Consider the following 24,042-nt stretch of genomic DNA (forward strand, 5'->3'; position numbering starts at 1 on the left):
TCACTTTTTAACAACTCCCCTGTAGACCGATATGTTTCCACCGCCTGGGCTATGTCGTCGGCTGACAACGGATTGGCTTGCCCCACAACCCTTTTTAAGTCACTGGGTAATTCTCTCAATATCTTGTCCACTACAAGAGTCTCTATCACATGTCCTACTCCCTTTCCAGGTTCTAGCCACTGTTTCGTCAGTCGTATTAAGGCGAAGATCTGGGCACGGACGGGTTGATCAGCTGTATAGGTCCATTGATGGAACTTTACAGCCCTATCTCTGGCAGTCAGCTGGTACCGGGACAGGATCTCGGTTTTTAGTCGCCCATAGTCCGCAGCTTCGCGGGAATCCAGGTCAAAATAGGCTTCCTGAGCCACCGCGGTCAAAGGAGGGGCTAATGCGCTCGCCGATTCTGTGGGCGGCCACTCTTCCAAGGTGGCCGTCCTTTCGAAGGTCATGAGGAAGGCCTCAATATCATCCTCCTTGGAGAGACGAGGTAAGATGGCGTGAGCAGCCGCTCTTGGCTTAACTCTAGGTTCCTCTAGTCGGCTCAGCTGTTGTTGCAGGAGTTCTATGGTTGTCTGCTGTGCCGTGATCAATTGTTGTAGTAGGGCGTTATCCATCGTTCTGGAATGGTTCCTCCGGGTCTACTGGAAGAATCTTGAGTTACTCACTTATCCTTGTGTCACTCGTCCACCTAAGTGTCCGCATCCTCCACCAATGTGAGCGGACCAAGTAATTGGGCGTCACTCTAAAGCGGGAAGGTGGAATAAACGAGTCAGGAGTAGGTTTTCTTGATTTAACACAGTTCTCTATTGAGGGCATTTGGTCAACAAAAACATTCCAACATAATCAATGAAAATCTTCCAAGGAAAAAAACAATACATCTTCTGCAGATGAAACAGGAACACAATATGATTATCTTTAAACTACAACAAAAAGTCACGGGATTGTCACCGTCTTAGTGGTTCTTCCTGGATAGCTCCTCTCTCTCCGTGGCCATCTTCCAGAGATAGTTTTTTTACCTTCTCTGCTGGTTCCATTCTCTCTCTTATAGGGGAAGGAGAGTATGTCATTAGTACCGTCAGCTGTGCTTAATTGCCTCTGGTTACCTTGTCTCCCATGCCTTGTTGGGCCACTATCCATGAGCCCAGCCTGCCCTCTGGTGGTCCTTCCACAATTTACAGTTGGAAGTCAGAAGTTTACATACACTTAGGTTGGAGTCGTTAAAACTCGTTTTTCAACCACTCCACACATTTCTTGTTAGCAAACTATAGTTTTGGCAAGTCGGTTAGGACATCTACTTTGTGTAGTAATTTTTCCAACAGTTGTTTACAGACAGATTATTTCACTTATAATTCACTGTATCACAATTCCAGTGGGTAAGAGGTTTACATACACTAAGTTGACTGTGCCTTTAAACAGCTTGGAACATTCCAGAAAATTATGTCATGACTTTTAAAGCTTCTGATAGGCTAATTAACTAAATTGGAGTTGTACCTGTGGATGTATTTCAAGGTCTACCTTCAAGGTCTACCTTCAAATTCAGTGCCTCTGCTTGACATCATGGGAAAATCAAAAGAAATCAGCCAAGACCTCAGAAAAAAAGATTGTAGACCTCCACAAGTCTGGTTCATCATTGGGAGCAATTTCATCTGTACAAACAACATTAAGCAAGTATAAACACCATGGGGCCACACAGCTGTCATACCGCTCAGAAAGGAGACGCATTCTGTCTCCTAGAGCTGAACGTACTTTGGTGTGAAAAATGCAAATCAATCCCAGAACAACAGCAAAGGACCTTGTGAAGATGCTGGAGGAAACAGGTACAGAACTATCTATATCCACAGTAAAACGAGTCCTATATCGACATAACCTGAAAGGCCGCTCAGCAAGGAAGAAGCCACTGTTCCAAAACCGCTTTAAAAAGCCAGACCACGGTTTGCAACTGCACATGGGGACAAAGATCGTATGTTTAGGAGAAATGTCCTCTGGTCTGATGAAACAAAAATATAACTTTTTGGCCATAATGACCATCGTTATGTTTGGAGGAAAGAGGGGGAGGTTTTTAAGCCGAAGAACACCATCCCAGCTGTGAAGCACGGGGGTAGCAGCATCATGGTGTGGGGATGCTTTGCTGCAGGAAGGACTGGTGCACTTCACAAAATAGATGAAATCATGAGGTAGGAAAATTATGTGGATATATTGAAGCAACATCTCAAGACATTAAAGCTTGGTCGGAAATGGGTCTTCCAAATGGACAATGACCCCAAGCATACTTCCAAAGTTTTGGCAAAATGGCTTAAGGACAACGAAGTCAAGGTATTGGAGTGGCAATCACAAAGCCCTGACCTCAATCCCATAGAAAATTTGTGGGAAGAACTGAAAACAGCGTGTGCGAGCAAGGAGGCCTACTAACCTGACTCAGTTACACCAGCTCTGTCAGGAGGAGTGGGCCGAAATTCACCCAACTTATTGTGTGAAGCTTGTGGAAGGCTACCCGAAACGTTTGACCCAAGTGAAACAGTTTAAAGGCAATGCTACCAAATTTTAATTGAGTGTATGTAAACTTCTGACCCACTGGGAATGTAATGAAAGAAATAAAAGCTGAAATAAATCATTCTCTCTACTATTATTCTGACATTTCACATTCTTAAAATAAAGTGGTGATCCTAACTGACCCAAGACAGAGAATTTTACTTGGATTAAATTTCAGCAATTGTGAAAAACTGTATTTGGCTAAGGTGTATGTAAACGTCCGACTTCAACTGTATGAACATTTGAACATCTTGGCCATGTTCTGTTATAATCTCCACCCGGCACAGCCAGAAGAGGACTGGCCACCCCACATAGCCTGGTTCCTCTCTAGGTTTCTTCCTAGGTTCCGGCCTTTCTAGGGAGTTTTTCCTAGCCACAGTGCTTCTACACCTGCATTTGCTTGCTGTTTGGGGTTTTAGGCTGGTTTTCTGTATAGCTAATCTTCCTGGAGTCCAACACCAATTAACAAGACATTTCAAACAACCACAATCAAGACTTCACAAACATTCAAGATGTAGACAATACAGATAAATACAGTGTGAGCCATACATCCACTTCGGCAACGTATAGCTCCAATCCTGCAAACGTGCAGTAACAATTATTTAGCCATGTTAGGTCTTAATAGTAGATGGGTAGATGGGTAGATCAATAAAACATTTATAGAGTGAAATGGTCTAAAGCCATAAAACGTTGTGAAGAGCTTTTCAGATTTGGAAGGTTATTTTTTTCATTTTTTTTTTTTTTTTTAAAGAAGGGGAATGCATTGCTTTGTCACTTCAAGGCCATGTATAAATGTATGGATTCTACCAGTGCGGTTATTGTACTGGTCAAAGCAGAAGCACATTTTCTTAGTTTGAACTTTTAAAATAATTGTTTTAATTACCCCAGTATCCACAAGTGCATTGCATTCACTTTTCTTACTCACAGGTAAGAAACAAATAAGTGTGCAATGGTAACTTAATGTATTGCTAAAGTGCACTTTTAACATGCTTTGTCGCATTTCTTTGCTACAGGTAACAAAGTGAGAGCCGTGTAAACACACCAATACTTTTACAGTACCACTTCTCAGTGTCACACCCTGGTCTTAGTATTTTGTGTTTTCTTTATCTATTTGGTCAGGCCAGGGTGTGACATGGGTTTTTGTATGTGGTGTGTTTTGTCTTGGGGTTTTTTCACAGGTATTGGGATTGTAGCTTAGTGGGGTGTTCTAGGTTAGTCTATGGCTGTCTGAAGTGGTTCTCAATCAGAGGCAGGTGTTTATCGTTGTCTCTGATTGGGAACCATATTTAGGCAGCCATATTCTTTGAGTGTTTCGTGGGTGATTGTCCTTATGTCCTTGTTTCTGTTGTGTGTTAGTTTGCACCAGTATAGGCTGTTTCGGTTTTCGTGTTACGTTTATTGTTTTTGTATTTGGTTCGTGTTCTTTATTTTTTCATTAAACATGGATCGCAATAGCCACGCCGCATTTTGGTCCGACTCTCTTTCACCTATAGAAAACCGTGACAGAATCACCCACCACAACAGGACCAAGTGGCGTGGTAACGGGCAGCAGCAGGAGCAGCGTAAAAAGGATTTCTGGACTTGGGAGGAAATCCTCGACGGTAAAGGACCCTGGGTACAGCCTGGAGAATCTTGCCGCCCCAAAGAAGAGCTGGAGGCGGAGAAAGTGGAGAGGCGCTGGAATGAGGAGGCAGCACGGCGACGTGGATGGAAGCCCGAGAGTCAGCCCCAAAAATTTCTTGGGGGGGGGCTCACAGGAAGTATGGCGAAGCCAGGTAGGAGACCTGCGTCGACGTCCTGTGGTTACCGAGGGGCTAGAGAGACCGGGCAGGCACCGTGTTATGCTGTGAAGCGCACGGTGTCTCCAGTGCGGGTGCATAGCCCGGTGCGGTACATTCCAGCTCCGCGTATCGGCCGGGCTAGAGTGAGCGTCGAGCCAAATGCCATGAAGCCGGCTCTACGCATCTGGTCCCCAGTGCGTCTCCTTGGGCCGGCTTACATGGTACCAGCCTTGCGCACGGTGTCCCTGGTTCACCTGCATAGCCTAGTGCGGGCTATTCCACCTCGCCGCACTGGCAGAGCGACCGGGACCATTCAACCGGGTGAGGTTGTGCAGGCTCGGTGCTCAATAGCTCCAATGCGCCTGCACGGTCCGGTCTATCCGTCACCACCTCCACGCACCAGTCCTCTGTTGGCAGCCCCCCGCACCAGGCTGTCTCTCCGGATCATCCTTACCGGTGCCCCAGCCTCTCCAGCGCTGCCGGAGCCTTCCTCCTCTCCTGCGCTACCGGAGTCTCCCGCCTGTTTAGCGCTGCCAGAGCCTTCCTCCTCTCCAGCGCTGTCGGAGTCTCCCGCCTGTTTAGCGCTGCCAGAGCCTTCCTCCTCTACAGCGCTGCTGGAGTCTCCTGCCTGTTCAGCGCAGCCAGAGCAGCCAGTCTGCATGGAGCAGCCAGAGCAGCCAGTCTGCATGGAGCAGCCAGAGCAGCCAGTCTGCATGGAGCAGCCAGAGCAGCCAGTCTGCATGGAGCAGCCAGAGCAGCCAGTCTGCATGGAGCAGCCAGAGCTGCCAGTCTGCATGGAGCAGCCAGAGCTGCCAGTCTGCATGGAGCAGCCAGAGCTGCCAGTCTGCATGGAGCAGCCAGAGCTGCCAGTCTGCATGGAGCTGCCAGTCTGCATGGAGCTGCCAGAGCTGCCAGTCTGCATGGAGCTGCCAGAGCTGCCAGTCTGCATGGAGATGCCAGAGCTGCCAGTCTGCATGGAGCTGCCAGAGCTGCCAGTCTGCATGGAGCCGCCAGAGCTGCCAGTCTGCATGAAGCCGCCAGAGCTGCCAGTCTGTATGAAGCCGCCAGAGCTGCCAGTCAGCATGGAGCAGCCAGAGCCGTCAGTCAGCATGGAGCAGCCAGAGCTGCCAGTCTGCATGGAGCAGCCAGAGCTGCCAGTCTGCATGGAGCTGCCAGTCTGCATGGAGCTGCCAGAGCTGCCAGTCTGCATGGAGCTGCCAGAGCTGCCAGTCTGCATGGAGATGCCAGAGCTGCCAGTCTGCATGGAGCTGCCAGAGCTGCCAGTCTGCATGGAGCTGCCAGAGCTGCCAGTCTGCATGAAGCCGCCAGAGCTGCCAGTCTGTATGAAGCCGCCAGAGCTGCCAGTCAGCATGGAGCAGCCAGAGCCGTCAGTCAGCATGGAGCAGCCAGAGCCGTCAGTCAGCATGGAGCAGCCAGAGCCGTCAGTCAGCATGGAGAAGCCAGAGCCGTCAGTCAGCATGGAGCAGCCAGAGCCGTCAGTCAGCATGGAGCAGCCAGAGCCGTCAGTCAGCATGGAGCAGCCAGAGCCACCAGTCAGCAAGGAGCAGCCAGAGCCGCCAGTCTGCCAGGAACCGCCAGACTGCCAGGATCCGCCAGTCAGCCAGACTCTTCCAGATCCGCCAGTCAGCCAGACTCTTCCAGATCCGCCAGTCAGCCAGGATCTGCCAGAACCGCCAGCCAGCCAGGATCTGCCAGAGCCAACTACCTGCCTGAGCTACCCCTCATTCCAGAGCTACCCCTCAGTCCAGAGCTACCCCTCAGTCCCGAGCTGCCCCTCAGTCCAGTGGGGTCCTTGGTGAGGACTACTAGGCCAAGGTCGGCGGGGAGGGCCGCCTATCTAAGGACACGAGGAAGATGGACTAAGACTTTGTTACAGTGGGGTCCACGTCCCGCGCCGGAGCCGCCACCGTGGACAGACACCCACCCGGACCCTCCCCTATGGGTTTTGGTGTGCGGCCGGGAGTCCGCACCTTGGGGGGGGGATTCTGTCACGCCCTGGTCTTAGTATTTTGTGTTTTCTTTATCTATTTGGTCAGGCCAGGGTGTGACATGGGTTTTTGTATGTGGTGTGTTTTGTCTTGGGGGTTTTTCACAGGTATTGGGATTGTAGCTTAGTGGGGTGTTCTAGGTTAGTCTATGGCTGTCTGAAGTGGTTCTCAATCACAGCCATATTCTTTGAGTGTTTCGTGGGTGATTGTCCTTATGTCCTTGTTTCTGTCGTGTGTTAGTTTGCACCAGTATAGGCTGTTTCGGTTTTCGTGTTACGTTTATTGTTTTTGTATTTGGTTCGTGTTCACTTTGTTTTCATTAAACATGGATCGCAATAGCCACGCCGCATTTTGGTCCGACTCTCTTTCACCTATAGAAAACCGTGACACTCAGTTCTGAGTCTGGGCTGGCAGCCTTTTGAAAAGGGGACATAATCGGTGGTGTCAAATGTCTGTCAATGTCATCGAGAGGACAAAAACACTGTTTTTGAACAAATGTAATTTGATCAATTATTGGTAGTGGGGAAAAATATTTGATTCAAGTTCTCTCCTTGTGTAAAACAATGTGATAATTGGCTACATTTTTACATGAAATGGCTGCATGTATCATACAAGTTATTTGTAAAACTGTCTCAGGTACAGCTCTGAATAGTACAGGCCTCAGCAGAACACTGACATACATGTTATGGCATTTTGCGGGGAAAGGGGAGCGTGAATTTTACTTTGTATATTGACCTCATCCTCTAAGCCTGAGAAGTTTGTATTTAACTTGAGCTGCATCTGAAACAATTCAAATATTTCCTGTTCTGTAAAAGTCAGGGGTTTTCTACTCCAGAGGTAATAAAGATTGAAGCCACCCCGTTATACGAAACATTGATACTCCTATAAAGTTATGCTAGTTTTGCATTCAGTAATAATATTGTATTCAGCAAGGGAACCCATAGATCACAAACATTGTATAGACCCCTACCCATTTTTAAGATTCTTTAGTTCCTTTTAAGATTCAAAGTGTCTTTTGGTGGCTTTAGAGCGAAGTTAGTCTGTTTTAGGAGTTTTAAATGAGAGCTACTCAGAACTGTGCCCAGTGTCCCCCTATGTGGTACAAAAGTGTCTGTTCAAGGGAAATTCTCTCCATATCTATGCTTATTCCCCCAGCGTCGCTGGGGACAGAGGTGGCTTCAGTAAGCCTGGTGGTTTAATGAGTTTAATGGGAATTACAATATCATAACACACTAGACCACCTTATACGTTTAGATAGTTTGCTCTACTTGTCGTTAAATATTTCCTAGTCAATGGGGGAAAACAAAGCAGATATGACATTGACAGTTCATTTGGGTGTTTCACACACGATGCTTTGACGGTATTTTCAATCTTTCAGTGTCTGTCATCCTCTCAATTACTTCCAAGTTGTACAGTGTTCCCACTGATATGTTCATGGTATACAACCCCAAAGCCATTAGACTTTCTAAATATTTCCTTGCTTAGTAATGTGGTCTTTTGATCGACAACTTTCGAATTAGGTTTTTTCAGCCTTTGGTGGTTTGTGTGTTCAGGGGTTTTGGAACCACTTTTTTTATTCATGATACATTGGGTTTCAGGAATATAATCATAAGCAAAAGGGAACGCTCAGAGGAGCATGTGCGCCTGGGTAAAGTCAAACTGCTGCATGCATGGGGTAGATGATCAGGCAAATGTGCATACTAATGTTGGATCTCTTGTCTTCCCTCCTCTTTGTGGATGGGCAACAAAATCAGATCCAGACATGGGTAAGTTCAGCATGCCATGTAACAAACCCAGCAACATATTTGTGTGCATCAATGTGAAAATAAAATGCTTAACAGCCCTAACTCTGTCCACGGGACGCCCAGAGCAGCAGGATGACTGAGAACAGCACCATTTACATCACTGGCCTGACAGAGAACGCGACGCTGACTTTTTCAAGCACAGTGGAATAATCAGGGTTGGTACTTGACTATGATACAGTTTGGAGAGCTTTCTTAAATGTTATCACAGATTTTTTGAAAAGTAAGGGATGGATGAATTGGGTGATTAACTGGTTTCTGTCTTTCACATCAACAAGCGCACAGGTTTGCCTGCTATCAACAGCTACACAGACAAAGATTCTGGGAAACCAAAGGGCGGTTGTACGCTGCTATGAGGAGCCCCCATGCGCCAAAGCGGCAGTGGAGTGGTTTGATGGTGAGTGTCGTTTTGCTATTTTACTTTGGGTAGTAATGGAGGCCCTCTGATAGCCCCTTGATAAGAATCAATAGGGCTTCATGCATAGTCTTGGCGATGTTCTTTCTATGAATGTTTGTATTGAATATGCACCTCTTCCCGTTTTCCTACCAAGGCAGAGACTTTCAGGGAAAGAAGCTAAAGGTGCCGAAGGCTCACCATAAGCCCATTACGTGATGATGCGAGGAGACATGCCCATGAGGGGTGACAAGGGAGGCATGATGAATCTGCCAATCCTGTTCCACGCATCTGAAATGGACATATCCAACCTACTCTAACAGTTTCAGCATTTTAGGATATATTGGTACATAAATACATTTTAGACATATACTTGGCAATTAGTAGATGGTGGTTAAAGTTGATAGATCTCTAACTTAGTGTAACATTCTGAACACTGTCCTCCCCCGGTCACACACAAGGCCAGGAATGATGGGCCGTGGTCGAGATGGGGAGCGCGGAGGCTTTATCCTCAGGGGTTGTCCTCGTGACATGGGCAGAGGTGGGCCCTCAGGGGCCAACGTGCACCAGAGAGCAGGAGACTGGGAATGCCCTAATGCGTAAATACTAACAACAAAAGGAAAAAATCATTCATAGTTGAGTCATTGACTGCCTTTCTCTGTGGTTTGGGGTAGTCCTGACTGAGGCTTATGATCGCAGGGGCTGTGGTAATGAGAACATTTCCTGGAGAATGGAGTGTAAATCACCCAAACCAGAAGGCTTTGGACCACCACGTTTCCTCCCTCCAGGTAAATGCTTTGTTAACAATTCCTACTTCATCAAGTATCAATTACTCTCCAGTAGGTTAAAGATATTCTCTAGTATTTTTGTATACTTTTTAGCCAGTAGTTCTGAAAGTAGCACCCATGAGCCAAAGGTGATCCCCAAAAATTGTAGTCAATGAACAGCATTCTAATGTAGGTGTTCCTTTTGTACACGTGGGAAAGGGCATTGTGGACTGCAATAGCGATTGCGTCATCTGTGAATCTGTGGGGGTATGTAAATTGGAGTGGGTCTGGGATGATGGTGTTGACTTGAGCCATGACCAGCTTTCAAAGTATTTCATGGCGACAGATGTGAGTGCAATGGGGCAATGGTCATTTAGACAGGTTACCTTGGTGTTCTTGGGCACAGGGACTATGGTGGTCTGCTTGAAGCATAGGTATTAGACTGGATGAGGGAAATGTCAGTGAAGACACGTGTCCTGGTAATCCAGCTGACTCTGCTGCCTTGTGAATGTTAACTTTTTTTAAAGGTCATATTCACATCGTCTACAGAGAGCGTGATCACACAGTCATCTGGAATAGCGGGTGCTCTCATGCATTGTTGAGTGTTGCTGGCATTTAGCTTGTCTGGTAGACTTGCGTCACTGGGCATCTTGTGACTGGGTTTCCCTTTGTAATCCGTGATAGTTTGCAAGCCCTGCACATCTGACGAGCGTCAGAGACTGTGTAGTAGGATTCGATCTTAGTCCTGTATTGACGCTTTGTCTGTGATGGTTCATCGGAGGGCATCGAGGGATTTCTTATAAGCATCCGGGTTAGTGACCCACTTCTTGAAATCAGCAGCTCTAGCCTTTAGCTCAGTGTGGATGTTGCCTGTATCCATGGCTTCTGGTTAGGATATGTACGTATGGTCACTGTGGGGATAATGTCGTCGGTGCACTTATTAATGAAGCTAGTGACTGACTCTCTTGCTCTACTGTGTGTCACAATACCAGGTTTTGTATCCCAATACTCAATACCTTCACGGTAACACAGCAAAGAAAGAAGACTTATTAGCCAGTCACAGAATGGCAGTTTCCAGACAAACTCAGCTACTGCTCTGTTTAATCGTTGGACATCTTGAGTTCAACATTAAAATGTGTATATTTTTGAAAACATTTTTCTGAGACAGCCATGTATGCGTTAATGAATCAATTATACAATCATACAATCCATTTGACTTTGTTAAAAACAATCTAACTACATAACAATGTAATGGTAATTTATTTGAATGGTATATCGCTATTGATTAACTGGGTAAATCAAGATGTAGTCTAGGCCTATCCACATTACAGGTGAATGCATATTTAATAGGAAGGTGCAATAATTGAGTTATCAAGCTTGTTTTGGCTGTTTTTCACGAGGCTACAGATGACAATTGGTTTCCCTTCCATTTGCAACCTATTTTATTGTACTGATCAACATTTATTTAACAAGTGTAACGTTTGTCGTTGGGAGAAAGAGAGGAGGACCAATGCGCAGCGTGGTAAGTGTTCATAGCTTTTAATGACGTACTAGAACACTTAAAAAACCAATATATAACAAACGAACAGTCCCGTAAGGTGAAAGACAAAAACACTAAACAGGAAATAATCACCCACAACTCAAAAGTGTGGTATGGTTCTCAATCAGGGACAACAAATGACAGCTGCCTCTGATTGAGAACCATACCAGGCCAAACACAAAAATCCCAAATCATAGAAAAAGGAACATAGACAACCCACCCAACTCACACCCTGACTATACTAAAACAAAGACATAACAAGTCAGTTAAGAGCAAATTCTTATTTACAATGACAGCCTACACCGGCCAAACCCGGATGCTGAGCCAATTGTGTGCTGCCCTATGGGACTCCCAATCATGGCCGTTTGTGATACAGCCTGGATTTGAACCAGGGTGTCTGCAGTGACGCCTCTAGCACTAAGACACACTGCCTTAGACCACTGCACCACTCAGGAGCCCGTTAGAAGTAGATTCTTTAAAAATATATGCACTCTCTTTAATGAGTAATAATGTTATTCATGTGGACGTTATTCACGTGGCCGGTTTTCCAGCTTGTAGTCCTAAAAAACTAAAAATGAGTTACCTCTGGTTCATTCAACCACACCTATGGTGAAAATTAATGGAGAAAGAATAGGTTTTGGGATTAACACTGAAAATAAGGTCTGATGTTAACACAGGATTAGGAGATCTTATACACTACATGATCAAAAGTATGTGGACACCTGCTTGTCGAACATCTGATTCCAAAATAATGGGGGGACTTGCTTCAATTCAGCCACGAGCATTAGTGAGGTCGGGCACTAATGTTGGTCGATTTAGGTCGGGCTTGCAGTCGGCTTTCCAATTCATCCCACAGGTGTTCGATGGGGTTGAGGTTCAGGGCTCTGTGCAGGCCAGTCAAGTTCTTCCACACTGATCTTGACAAACCATTTCTGCATGGACCTCTTTGTGCACGGGGGCATTGTCATGCTGAAACAGGAAAGGGATTTCCCCAAACCGTTGCCTCATTGTATGCTGGAGCGTTAACATTTCCCTTCACTGGAACTAAGGGGTCAGGCCCGAACCATGAAAAACAGCCCCAGGCCATTATTCTTCCTCCACCAAACTTTACAGTTGGCACTATGTATTCGGACGGATAGCATTCTCCCGGCGTCCGTCAAACCCAGATTCGTCCGTTGGACTGCCAGATGGTGAAGCGTGATTCATCACTTCAGAGAACACATTTTCACTGCTCCAGAGTCCAATGTGGGTTACGTTACACTTACCGCATTGGCGACACACTTGTATCAAAATGCATTGCTCCAAAATGTATCTGTCTTCTGCAGGTTGTTGTCTAACCAGTGACGCATTTAAAAACATATTTCCCCAGTTTCTTTTCTTGTGTGTTCGTTTCAACAGCGTATACAAGCTAATTTTCCCCCTTAATCGATTTCAGTGATTTATTGCCACTTGTCAAACAAGGGTTTTTGGTGTGTAGATAAGGTGTTTGTTTAAAAAAACATAAACATATAAGTAATATCATTACTATTGTTGCACATGCATGTGTAGATGGTACATTTTATGTTTAGATTTGAATATATCACAAACTGTTTCTGCATATTGGTTGAGTTGGACAAGTTAACTGTGTTTTAGCATTGGGCTATTCGTCAAAATGTCTTCTCAACACAAAGCAGCCACAGCATTTAGGAATATAAATAGGAATATAAATTTAGCTTTCAACATTTATTTCCATTGGGATTGAACTTAATCAGGTAAAAACTGCTGAATGAGTCCAACAATGTGCTGCAGTTGATTTTATTTTGATGATATCAAAAATCAACAAAACTGATTTGCCCTGCCAAATAAGGGGCCGGCTGAGCTGATAGGCTTGATCCGTGAGACACATTTGACAGAAGTACCAAACTATTTTTTAATGTTCTGGTATCAAAAAAGTACAGAGGTTTCGGTATACCGTGCAACACTGTGTGTGCGTCTTGCTAGCTGTCACTCAAATGACAACAGGTTGAAGTTCATTGGCTGAAATTCAAATTGCTAGGGAGCTGGCCCACGTGGGGGTAAATGTATGGAAAATCGCGCTGCACAGCATCCAGAAAACAGTTGCTTTCAAACTAGGGATTTCGGGGCTAATTGAGGTAAGACAGTCATTCTGCTCACAGATGATACATGTATGAACTACAGTCGAGGCCAAAAGTTTTGAGAATGACACAAATATTAATTTTCACAAAGCCTGCTGCCTCAGTTTGTATGACGTGAATTTGCATATACTCCAGAATGGTATGAAGAGTGATCAGATGAATTGCAATTAATTGCAAAGTCCCTCTTTTCCATGCATATGAACTGAATCCCAAAAAACATTTCCACTGCATTTCAGCCCTGCCACAAAAGGACCAGCTGACATCATGTCAGTGATTCTCTCTTTAACTCAGGTGTGAGTGTTGACAAGGACAAGGCTGGAGATCACTCTGTCATGCTGATTGAGTTCGAATAACAGACTGGAAGCTTCAAAAGGAGGGTGGTGCTTGGAATTTGTTCTTCCTCTGTCAGCCATGGTTACCTGCAAGGAAACATGTGCTGTCATCAACCTCAGGAGGCTGAAGAAATTTGGCTTGTCACCAAAAGCACTCACAAACTTCTACAGATGCACAATCGAGAGCATCCTGGCGGGCTGTATCACCGCCTGGTACGGCAACTGCTCCGCCCACAACCGTAAGGCTCTCCAGAGGGTAGTGAGGTCTGCACAACGCATCACCGGGGGCAAACTACCTGCCCACCCGATGTTACAGGAAGGCCATAAAGATCATCAAGGACAACAACCACCCGAGCCACTGCCTGTTCACCCCGCTATCATCCAGAAGGCGAGGTCAGTACAGGTGCATCAAAGCTGGGACCGAGAGACTGAAAAACAGCTTCTATCTCAAGGCCATCAGGCTGTTAAACAGCCACCACTAACATTGAGTGGCTGCTGCCAACACACTGACTCAACTCCAGCCACTTTAATAATGGGAATTGATGGGAAATTATGTAAAATATATCACTAGCCACTTTAACCAATGCTACTTAATATAATGTTTACATACCCTACATTATTTATCTCATATGTATATGTATATACTGTACTCTATATCATCCACTGCATCTTTATGTAATACATGTATCACTAGCCACTTTAAACTATGCCACTTTGTTTACATACTCATCTCATATGTATATACTGTACTCGATACCATCTACTGTATCTTGCCTATGCTGCTCTGTACCATCACTCATTCATATATCTTTATGTACATATTCTTTATCCCCTTACACTTGTGTGTATAAGACAGTAGTTTTGGAATTGGTACTTAGATTACTTGTTGGTTATTACTGCATTGTCGGAACTAGAAACACAAGCATTTCGCTACACTCGCATTAACATCTGCTAACCATGTGTATGTGACAAATAAAATTTGATTTGATTTGCACAAAAAGGGCTTCACCGGCAAGGACATTTATCGGATCATCAAGAACTTCAAAGAGAGCAGTTCAATTGTTGTGAAAAAGGCTTCAGGGCGCCCAAGAAAGTTCAGCAAGGGCCAGGACCATCTCCTAGAGTTGATTCAGCTGTGGGATCAGGGCATCACCAGTACAAATCTTGATCAGGAATGGCAGCAGGCAGGTGTGAGTGCATCTGCATGCACAGTGAGGCAAAGACTTTTGGAGGATGGCCTGGTGTTAAGGGCAGCAAAGAAGCCCCTTCTCCCCAGGAAAAACATCAGGGACAGACTGATATTCTGCAAAAGGTACAGGGATTGGACTGATGAGGACTGGGGTAAAGTCATTTTCTCTGATGAATCCCCTTTCCGATTGTTTGGAGCATCCGGAAAAAAGCTTGTCCGGAGAAGACAAGTTGATCGCTACCATCAGTCCTGTGTCATGCTAACAGTAAAGCATCCTGAGACCATTCATGTTTGATTCTCAGCCAAGGGAGTGGGCTCACTCACAATTTTGCCTAAGAACACAGCCATGAATAAAGAATGGTACCAACACATCCTCTGAGAGCAACTTCTCCCAACCATCCAGGAACAGTTTGGTGACGAACAATGCCTTTTCCAGCATGATGGAGCACCTTGCCCATAAGGAAAAAGTGATAACTAAGTAGCTCGGGGAACAAAACATTGATATTTTGGGTCCATGGCCAGGAAACTCCCCAGAACCTGTGGTCAATCCTCAAGAGGCGGGTGGACAAACAAAAACCCACAAATTCTGACCAACTCCAAGCATTGATTATGAAAGAATGGGCTGCCATCAGTCAGGGCGTGGCCCAGAAGTTACATTTACATTTACATTTACATTTAAGTCATTTAGCAGACGCTCTTATCCAGAGCGACTTACAAATTGGTGAATTCACCTTCTGACATCCAGTGGAACAGCCACTTTACAATAGTGCATCTAAATCATTAAGGGGGGGGTGAGAAGGATTACTTATCTTATCCTAGGTATTCCTTGAAGAGGTGGGGTTTCAGGTGTCTCCGGAAGGTGGTGATTGACTCCGCTGTCCTGGCGTCGTGAGGGAGTTTGTTCCACCATTGCGGGGCCAGAGCAGCGAACAGTTTTGACTGGGCTGAGCGGGAACTGTACTTCCTCAATGGTAGGGAGGCGAGCAGGCCAGAGGTGGATGAACGCAGTGCCCTTGCTTGGGTGTAGGGCCTGATCAGAGCCTGGAGGTACTGCGGTGCCGTTCCCCTCACAGCTCCGTAGGCAAGCACCATGGTCTTGTAGCGGATGCGAGCTTCAACTGGAAGCCAGTGGAGAGAGTGGAGGAGCGGGGTGACGTGAGAGAACTTGGGAAGGTTGAACACCAGACGGGCTGCGGCGTTCTGGATGAGTTGTAGGGGTTTAATGGCACAGGCAGGGAGCCCAGCCAACAGCGAGTTGCAGTAATCCAGACGGGAGATGACAAGTGCCTGGATTAGGACCTGCGCCGCTTCCTGTGTGAGGCAGGGTCGTACTCTGCGGATGTTGTAGAGCATGAACCTACAGGAACGGGCCACCGCCATGATGTTGGTTGAGAACGACAGGGTGTTGTCCAGGATCACGCCAAGGTTCTTAGCGCTCTGGGAGGACGACACAACGGAGTTGTCAACCGTGATGGCGAGGTCATGGAACGGGCAGTCCTTCCCCGGGAGGAAGAGCAGCTCCGTCTTGCCGAGGTTCAGCTTGAGGTGGTGATCCGTCATCCACACTGATATGTCTGCCAGACATGCAGAGATGCGATTCGCCACCTGGTCATCAGAAGGGGGAAAGGAGAAGATTAATTGTGTGTCGTCTGCATAGCAATGATAGGAGAGACCATGTGAGGTTATGACAGAGCCAAGTGACTTGGTGTATAGCGAGAATAGGAGAGGGCCTAGAACAGAGCCCTGGGGGACACCAGTGGTGAGAGCGCGTGGCGAGGAGACAGATTCTCGCCACGCCACCTGGTAGGAGCGACCTGTCAGGTAGGACGCAATCCAAGCGTGGGCCGCGCCGGAGATGCCCAACTCGGAGAGGGTGGAGAGGAGGATCTGATGGTTCACAGTATCGAAGGCAGCCGATAGGTCTAGAAGGATGAGAGCAGAGGAGAGAGAGTTAGCTTTAGCAGTGCGGAGCGCCTCCATGATACAGAGAAGAGCAGTCTCAGTTGAATGACTAGTCTTGAAACCTGACTGATTTGGATCAAGAAGGTCATTCTGAGAGAGATAGTGGGAGAGCTGGCCAAGGACGGCACGTTCAAGAGTTTTGGAGAGAAAAGAAAGAAGGGATACTGGTCTGTAGTTGTTGACATCGGAGGGATCGAGTGTAGGTTTTTTCAGAAGGGGTGCAACTCTCGCTCTCTTGAAGACGGAAGGGACGTAGCCAGCGGTCAGGGATGAGTTGATGAGCGAGGTGAGGTAAGGGAGAAGGTCCCCGGAGATGGTCTGGAGAAGAGAGGAGGGGATAGGGTCGAGCGGGCAGGTTGTTGGGCGGCCGGCCGTCACAAGAAGCGAGATTTCATCTGGAGAGAGAGGGGAGAAAGAGGTCAGAGCACAGGGTAGGGCATGGGAGCAGAACCAGCGGTGTCGTTTGACTTAGCAAACGAGGATCGGATGTCGTCGACCTTCTTTTCAAAATGGTTGACGAAGTCATCTGCTGAGTGGGAGGAGGGGGGAGGGGGAGGAGGATTCAGGAGGGAGGAGAAGGTGGCAAAGAGCTTCCTAGGGTTAGAGGCAGATGCTTGGAATTTAGAGTGGTAGAAAGTGGCTTTAGCAGCAGAGACAGAGGAGGAAAATGTAGAGAGGAGGGAGTGAAAGGATGCCAGGTCCGCAGGGAGGCGAGTTTTCCTCCATTTCCGCTCGGCTGCCCGGAGCTCTGTTCTGTGAGCTCGCAATGAGTCATCGAGCCACGGAGCGGGAGGGGAGGACCGAGCCGGCCTGGAGGATAGGGGACATAGAGAGTCAAAGGATGCAGAAAGGGAAGAGAGGAGGGTTGAGGAGGCAGACTCAGGAGAAAGGTTGGAGAAGGTATTAGCAGAGGGAAGAGATGATAGGATGGAAGAGGAGAGAGTAGCGGGGGAGAGAGAGCGAAGGTTGGGACGGCGCGATACCATCCGAGTAGGGGCAGTGTGGGAAGTGTTGGATGAGAGCGAGAGGGAAAAGGATACAAGGTAGTGGTCGGAGACTTGGAGGGAGTTGCAATGAGGTTAGTGGAAGAACAGCATCTAGTAAAGATGAGGTCGAGCGTATTGCCTGCCTTGTGAGTAGGGGGAAGGTGAGAGGGTGAGGTCAAAAGAGGAGAGGAGTGGAAAGAAGGAGGCAGAGAGGAATGAGTCAAAGGTAGACGTGGGGAGGTTAAAGTCGCCCAGGACTGTGAGAGGTGAGCCGTCCTCAGGAAAAGAGCTTATCAAGGCATCAAGCTCATTGATGAACTCTCCGAGGGAACCTGGAGGGCGATAAATGATAAGGATGTTAAGCTTGAAAGGGCTGGTAACTGTGACAGCATGGAATTCAAAGGAGGCGATAGATAGATGGGTAAGGGGAGAGAGAGAGAATGACCACTTGGGAGAGATGAGGATCCCGGTGCCACCACCCCGCTGACCAGAAGCTCTCGGGGTGTGCGAGAACACGTGGGCGGACGAAGAGAGAGCAGTAGGAGTAGCAGTGTTATCTGTGGTGATCCATGTTTCCGTCAGTGCCAGGAAGTCGAGGGACTGGAGGGAGGCATAGGCTGAGATGAACTCTGCCTTGTTGGCCGCAGATCGGCAGTTCCAGAGGCTACCGGAGACCAGGAACTCCACGTGGGTCGTGCGCGCTGGGACCACCAGATTAGGGTGGCCGCGGCCACGCGGTGTGGAGCGTTTGTATGGTCTGTGCAGAGAGGAGAGAACAGGGATAGATAGACACATAGTTGACAGGGTACAGAAGAGGCTACGCTAATGCAAAGGAGATTGGAATGACAAGTGGACTACACGTCTCGAATGTTCAGAAAGTTAAGCTTACGTAGCAAGAATCTTATAGACTAAAATGAATGAAATGGTACAGTACTGCTGGAGTAGGCTAGCTGGTAGTGGCTGCGATGTAGCTAACCTAGAAAATCGCTCTAGGCTAAACAATTGACTTAGATACAAAGACGGCTATGTAGCTAGCTAGCTACGATCAAACAAAACAAACCGTTGTACTGTAATAGTTACTACAGTGCTGCTATTCGGGGGCTAGCTGGCTAGCTACGTTAAGAGAACGACAATAGCTGGCCAGCTAACCTAGAAAATCGCTCTAGGCTACACAATTGTCTTAGATACAAAGACGGCTATGTAGCTAGCTAGCTACGATCAAACAAAACAAACCGTTGTACTGTAATAGTTACTACAGTGCTGCTATTCGGGGGCTAGCTGGCTAGCTACGTTGAAAGACCGACAATAGCTGGCCAGCTAACCTAGAAAATCGCTCTAGACTACACAATTGTCTTAGATACAAAGACGGCTATGTAGCTGGCTAGCTACGATCAAACAAATCAAACCGTTGTACTGTAATGAAGTGAAATGAAAGATGAGATACTACCTGTGGAGCGACGGAATGTTGACCGGGTAGTTGGAGTTCAATTCGGTAGAGGTTGGCTAGCTGTTGGCTAGCTAGCTAGCAGCATTTCCTACGTTAAGGACGACAAATAGCTGGCTAGCTAACCTCGGTAAATTAAGATAATCACTCTAAGTCTACACACTCTAAACTGCACAATTATCTTGGATACAAAGACAGCGAAGACAACTATGTAGCTAGCTGACACTACGCTAATCGAGTCGTTCAGTTGAGTGTAATAGTTTCTACAGTGCTAGTGGACAGTGGATGTTAGCTGGCTGCTTAGCTAGCTGCTGGGCAGATACGTTAGGACGACGAAATACGATAATATGCAATTGTCGTTGATACAAAGACGGCTATGTAGCTAGCTAAGAAGAAATTGCTAAGATAAGACAAATCAAACCGTTGTACTATAACGAAATGTAATGAAATGTAATGAAAAGTTATACTACCTGCGGACCGAAGTGTAGATGCGACCGCTCGCTCCAACCGGATTGACAGCATGCCAGGGCGGATTGCAGAGGTCTTGAAAAAGAAGAAGGGTCAACACTGCAAAATTGACTTTTTGCATCAACTTCATGTAATTGTCAATAAAAGCCTTTGACACTTATGAAATGCTTGTAATTATACTTCAGTATTCCATAGTAACATCTGCCAAAAATATCTAGACACTGAAGCAGCAAACTTTGTGGAAATTAATATTTGTGTCATTCTCAAAACTTTTGGCCACAACTGTACACAGTGACACCTCCATCCAAAAGTGGGAGGTTACAAAAATTCTTACTTGTCGCCAAAGTACCGGAGCATGTCTTCAAAGGCTGTAAATTGTCTTTCTTCCAACCAACACATTCTCTTTGTCATGTCCCTAGGTGGTGACCATGGTAGGGGTGGCCCAGGCATGCGCGGGCGTGGAGGAATGGACCATGGAAGCAGGGGTGGTGATCGTGGAGGTGGATTCAGAGGACGTGGTGGCATGGAAAGAGGAGGCTTCGGAGGCAGGGGCCATGGTGGTGTCACACCCTGACCATAGTTTACTTGGTATGTTTCTATGTTTTGGTTGGTCAGGGTGTGATCTGAGTGGGCATTCTATGTTGGATGTCTTGTTTGTCTATTTCTATGTCTGGCCTGATATGGTTCTCAATCAGAGGCAGGTGTTAGTCATTGTCTCTGATTGGGAACCATATTTAGGTAGCCTGGGTTTCACTGTGTGTTTGTGGGTGATTGTTCCTGTCTCTGTGTTTTGCACCAGATAGGACTGTTTTAGGTTTTCGCACGTTTGTTGTTTTGTTAGTTTATTCGTGTACAGTTTTCTTTATTGAAGTACAATGAATAACAACCACGCTGCATTTTGGTGGGTGATTATTTTCACCCATTTTGTGGGTGATTATTTTCTGTTCTGTGTTTGTATTTCACCTTACAGGTCTGTTTCTTTCACTATCTTTGTTTTGTTATTCAGTGTTCAGTTGATTTTATTAAATATTAACATGGACACATACCACGCTGCATTTTGGTCCGATCTTGACTACTCTTCCTCTGACGAGGAGAACCGTTACACTACTCTTGTCTGACTCCCAAAACACACTGAAAAGGATACATACACACCAAATCAAATTATTTGTCACATGCGCCACAACAGGTGTAGACCTTACCACGAAATGCTTACTTACAAGCCCAAAACCAAAAATAAGTTTCAAGAAATAGAGTTAAGAAAATATTTACTAAATAAACTAAAGTAATAAAAATGAAAAGCAACACAAAATTAAATAACGAGGCTGTATGGAGTCAATGTGCGGGGGCACAGGTTAGTCGAGGCAATTTGTACATGAAGGTAGGGGTAAAGTGACGATGCATAGATAATAAACAGCAAGTAGCAGCAGTGTAAAAAATAAAGGGGGGATCAATGTAAATAGTCTGGGTTGCGATTTGGTTAATTGTTCAGCAGTCTTATAGCTTGGGGTGGTAGAAGATGTTAAGGAGCCTTTTGGACCTCGATTTGGCGCTCCGGTACCACTTGCCGTGCGGTAGTCTATGAATTGGGTGACTAGAGTCTTTGACATTTTTTGGGCCTTCCTCTGACACGTCTAGTATATCGGTCCTGGATGGCAGGAAGCTTGGCCCCAGTGATGTATTGGGCCGTACGCACTACACTCTGTAGCACCTTATGATTGGATGCCAAGTAGTCAGGATGCTCTCGATGGTGCAGCTGTAGAACTTTTTGAGGATCTGGGGACCCATGCCAAATCTTTTTAATCTCCTAAGGGGGAAAAGCTGTTGTTGTGCCCTCTTCACGACTGTCTTGGTGTGTTTGGACCATGATAGTTTGTTGGTGATGTGGGCACCAAGGAACTTGAAGCTCTCGACTCGCTCCACTACAGCCCTGATGATGTTAATGGGGGCCGTGTTCGGCCCTCCTTTTCCTGTAGTCCACGATCATCTCCTTTGTCTTGCTCACGTTGAGGGAGAGGTTGTTGTCCTAGCACCACACTGCCAGGTCTGTGACCTCCCTATAGGCTGTCTCATCGTTGTCAGCAAACTGTTGTGTCGTCAGCAAACTTAATGATGGTGTTGGAGTCGTGCTTGGACACGCAGTTGTGGGTGAACATGGAGTACGGGAGGTGACTAAGCACGCACCCCTGAGAGTGTTGACACCCCAGTGTTGACGATCAGCATGGCAGATGTGGTGTTACCTATCCTTACCACCCGGGGGTGGCCCGTCAGGAAGTCCATGATCCAGTTGCAGAGGGAGGTGATTAGTCCCAGGGTCCTTAGCTTAGTTATGAGCATTGTGGGCACTATGGTGTTGAACGCTGAGCTGTAGTCCATGAACAGCATTCTCAGGTAGGTGTTCCGTTTGTCCAGGTGGGAAAGGACAGTGTGGAGTGCAATTGAGTGATAACTTCAGCAGTGATAAATTCATGAACTTCTTTAAGGAAAAGATAATGATCATTAGAAAGCAAATTACAGACTCCTCTTTAAATCTGCATATTCCTCCAAAGCTCAGTTGTCCTGAGTCTGCACAACTCTGCTGGGACCTAGAATCAAGGGAGACACTCGAGTTTTTTAATACTATATCTCTTGACACATTGATGAAAATAATCATGGCCTCTAAACCTTCAAGCTGCATACTGGATCCTATTCCAACTAAACTACTGAAAGAGCTGCTTCCTGTGCTTGGCCCTCCTATGTTGAACATAATAGACGGCTCTCTATCCACCGGATGTGTACCAAACTCACTAAAAGTGGCAGTAATAAAGCCTCTCTTGAAAAAGCCAAACCTTGACCCAATAAATATAAAAACTATCGGGGTATATCGAATCTCCCATTCCTCTCAAATTTTGGGAAAAAGCTGTTGCTGACAAACAATGTATACGAAATGCTTCAGTCTGGTTTTAGACCCCATCATAGCACTGAGACTGCACATGTGAAGGTGGTAAATTACCTTTTAATGGTGTCAGACCGAGGCTCTGCATCTGTTCTCATGCTACTAGACCTTAGTGCTGCTTTTGATACCATCGATCACCACAACTTTCTGTCCAAAAATTATGCAGGAAAATTAATCCATGCTTTTGTCACTTCTATGTTAAACTACTGCAATGCTCTACTTTCCGGCTACCCGGATAAAGCAATAAATAAACTTCAGTTAGTGCTACACACGGCTACTTTGACTAAAACCCAAAAATGTGATCATACTACTCCAGTGCTAGCCTCTCTACACTGGCTTCCTGTTAAGGCAAGGGCTAGTTTCAAGTTTTTACTGCTAACCTACAAAGCATTACATGGGCTTGCTCCTACCTATCTATCCGATTTGGTCCTGCCGTACATACCTACATATACTCTACGGTCACAAGACGCAGGCCCCCTTACTGTCCCTAGAATTTCTAAGCAAACAGCTGGAGGCAGGGCTTTCTCCTATAGAGCTCCATTTTTATGGAATGGTCTGCCTATCCATGTGAGAGGCGCAGACTCGGTCTCAACCTTTAAGTCTTTATTGAAGACTCATCTCTTCAGTAGGTCCTATGATTGAGTGTCTGGCCCAGGAGTGTGAAGGTGAACGGAAAGGCACTGGAGCAACGAACCTCCCTTGCTGTCTCTGCCTGGCCGGTTCCCCTCTCTCCACTGGGATTCTCTGCCTCAAACCCTATTACTGGCTTACTGGTGCTCCTAGGAGGGGTGCGTCCCTAGGAGGGGTGCATCACTTGAATGGGTTGAGTCACTGACATGATCTTCCTGTCTGGGTTGGCTACCTGGCCTGGTGACTCCTTGCTGTCCGCAGTCCACCTGGTCGTGCTGCTGCTCCAGTTTCAACTGTTCTGCCTGCGGCTATCAAACCCTGACCTGTTCACCGGACGTGCTACCTGTCCCAGACCTGCTGTTTTCAACTCTCTAGAGACAGCAGGAGCGGTAGCCTACCCCGGTCAAACGCTAACCCAGACGATGCTGGGCCAATTGCGCACCGCCATATGGGACTTCCAATCACTGCCGGTTGTGATAGAGCCTGGAATTGAACTAGGGTCTTTAGTGATGCCTTGGGAGCCCAAATGGTGCTGCCTATAAAAGGTATATTTTGTTTTGATTAAGAAGGTGATGTGTAGGAACTAGAATATTTCAGTGGTATTTCTGCTGTATGCAGCCTTGACAGATCCCATGGGATGATGCGGCACACTCTAGGCTGTTAACATATCTGGTATTACCAGAGATGTTGGTTTTGTATTTATTATCCAAGTATGTACATATTTCAGAGGATGTTTCACACAGGATTTGTTTTCCCTACTGCCCCCTGTCATTCTTACTTTAAAAAAAATGGACCCTTATGATGGAAGCCTGGATGTTTTTATTGTAGGCGTGAATATATTTCAACGTCATGTCTAGACGATAATAGGCTACACTGGCCAACTCTTGCTTGGCTCCTAAATGTATAGGTCTCCCCATAATATTTAAATTGATGAAGTGTGATTATATTCATTATTTTAGAGATCCCTCCATAGTAAACGTCATTCCTAATAACAATGCACCACATCCTGTTGATTTGAGCTGCTGAACCGTATTTGCACCTGGCTGTGTTTATGGATGAGAAAGTGAACTTGTCATTTCCAAAAAAGTTTAGAGGGGGTTTCATTAAATAAGATATAGACAATGATTTGTATTGCACATTTA

The sequence above is a fragment of the Oncorhynchus masou genome, chromosome 28, assembly GCF_036934945.1.
Source record: "Oncorhynchus masou masou isolate Uvic2021 chromosome 28, UVic_Omas_1.1, whole genome shotgun sequence".
Taxonomy (NCBI): Eukaryota; Metazoa; Chordata; class Actinopteri; order Salmoniformes; family Salmonidae; genus Oncorhynchus; species Oncorhynchus masou.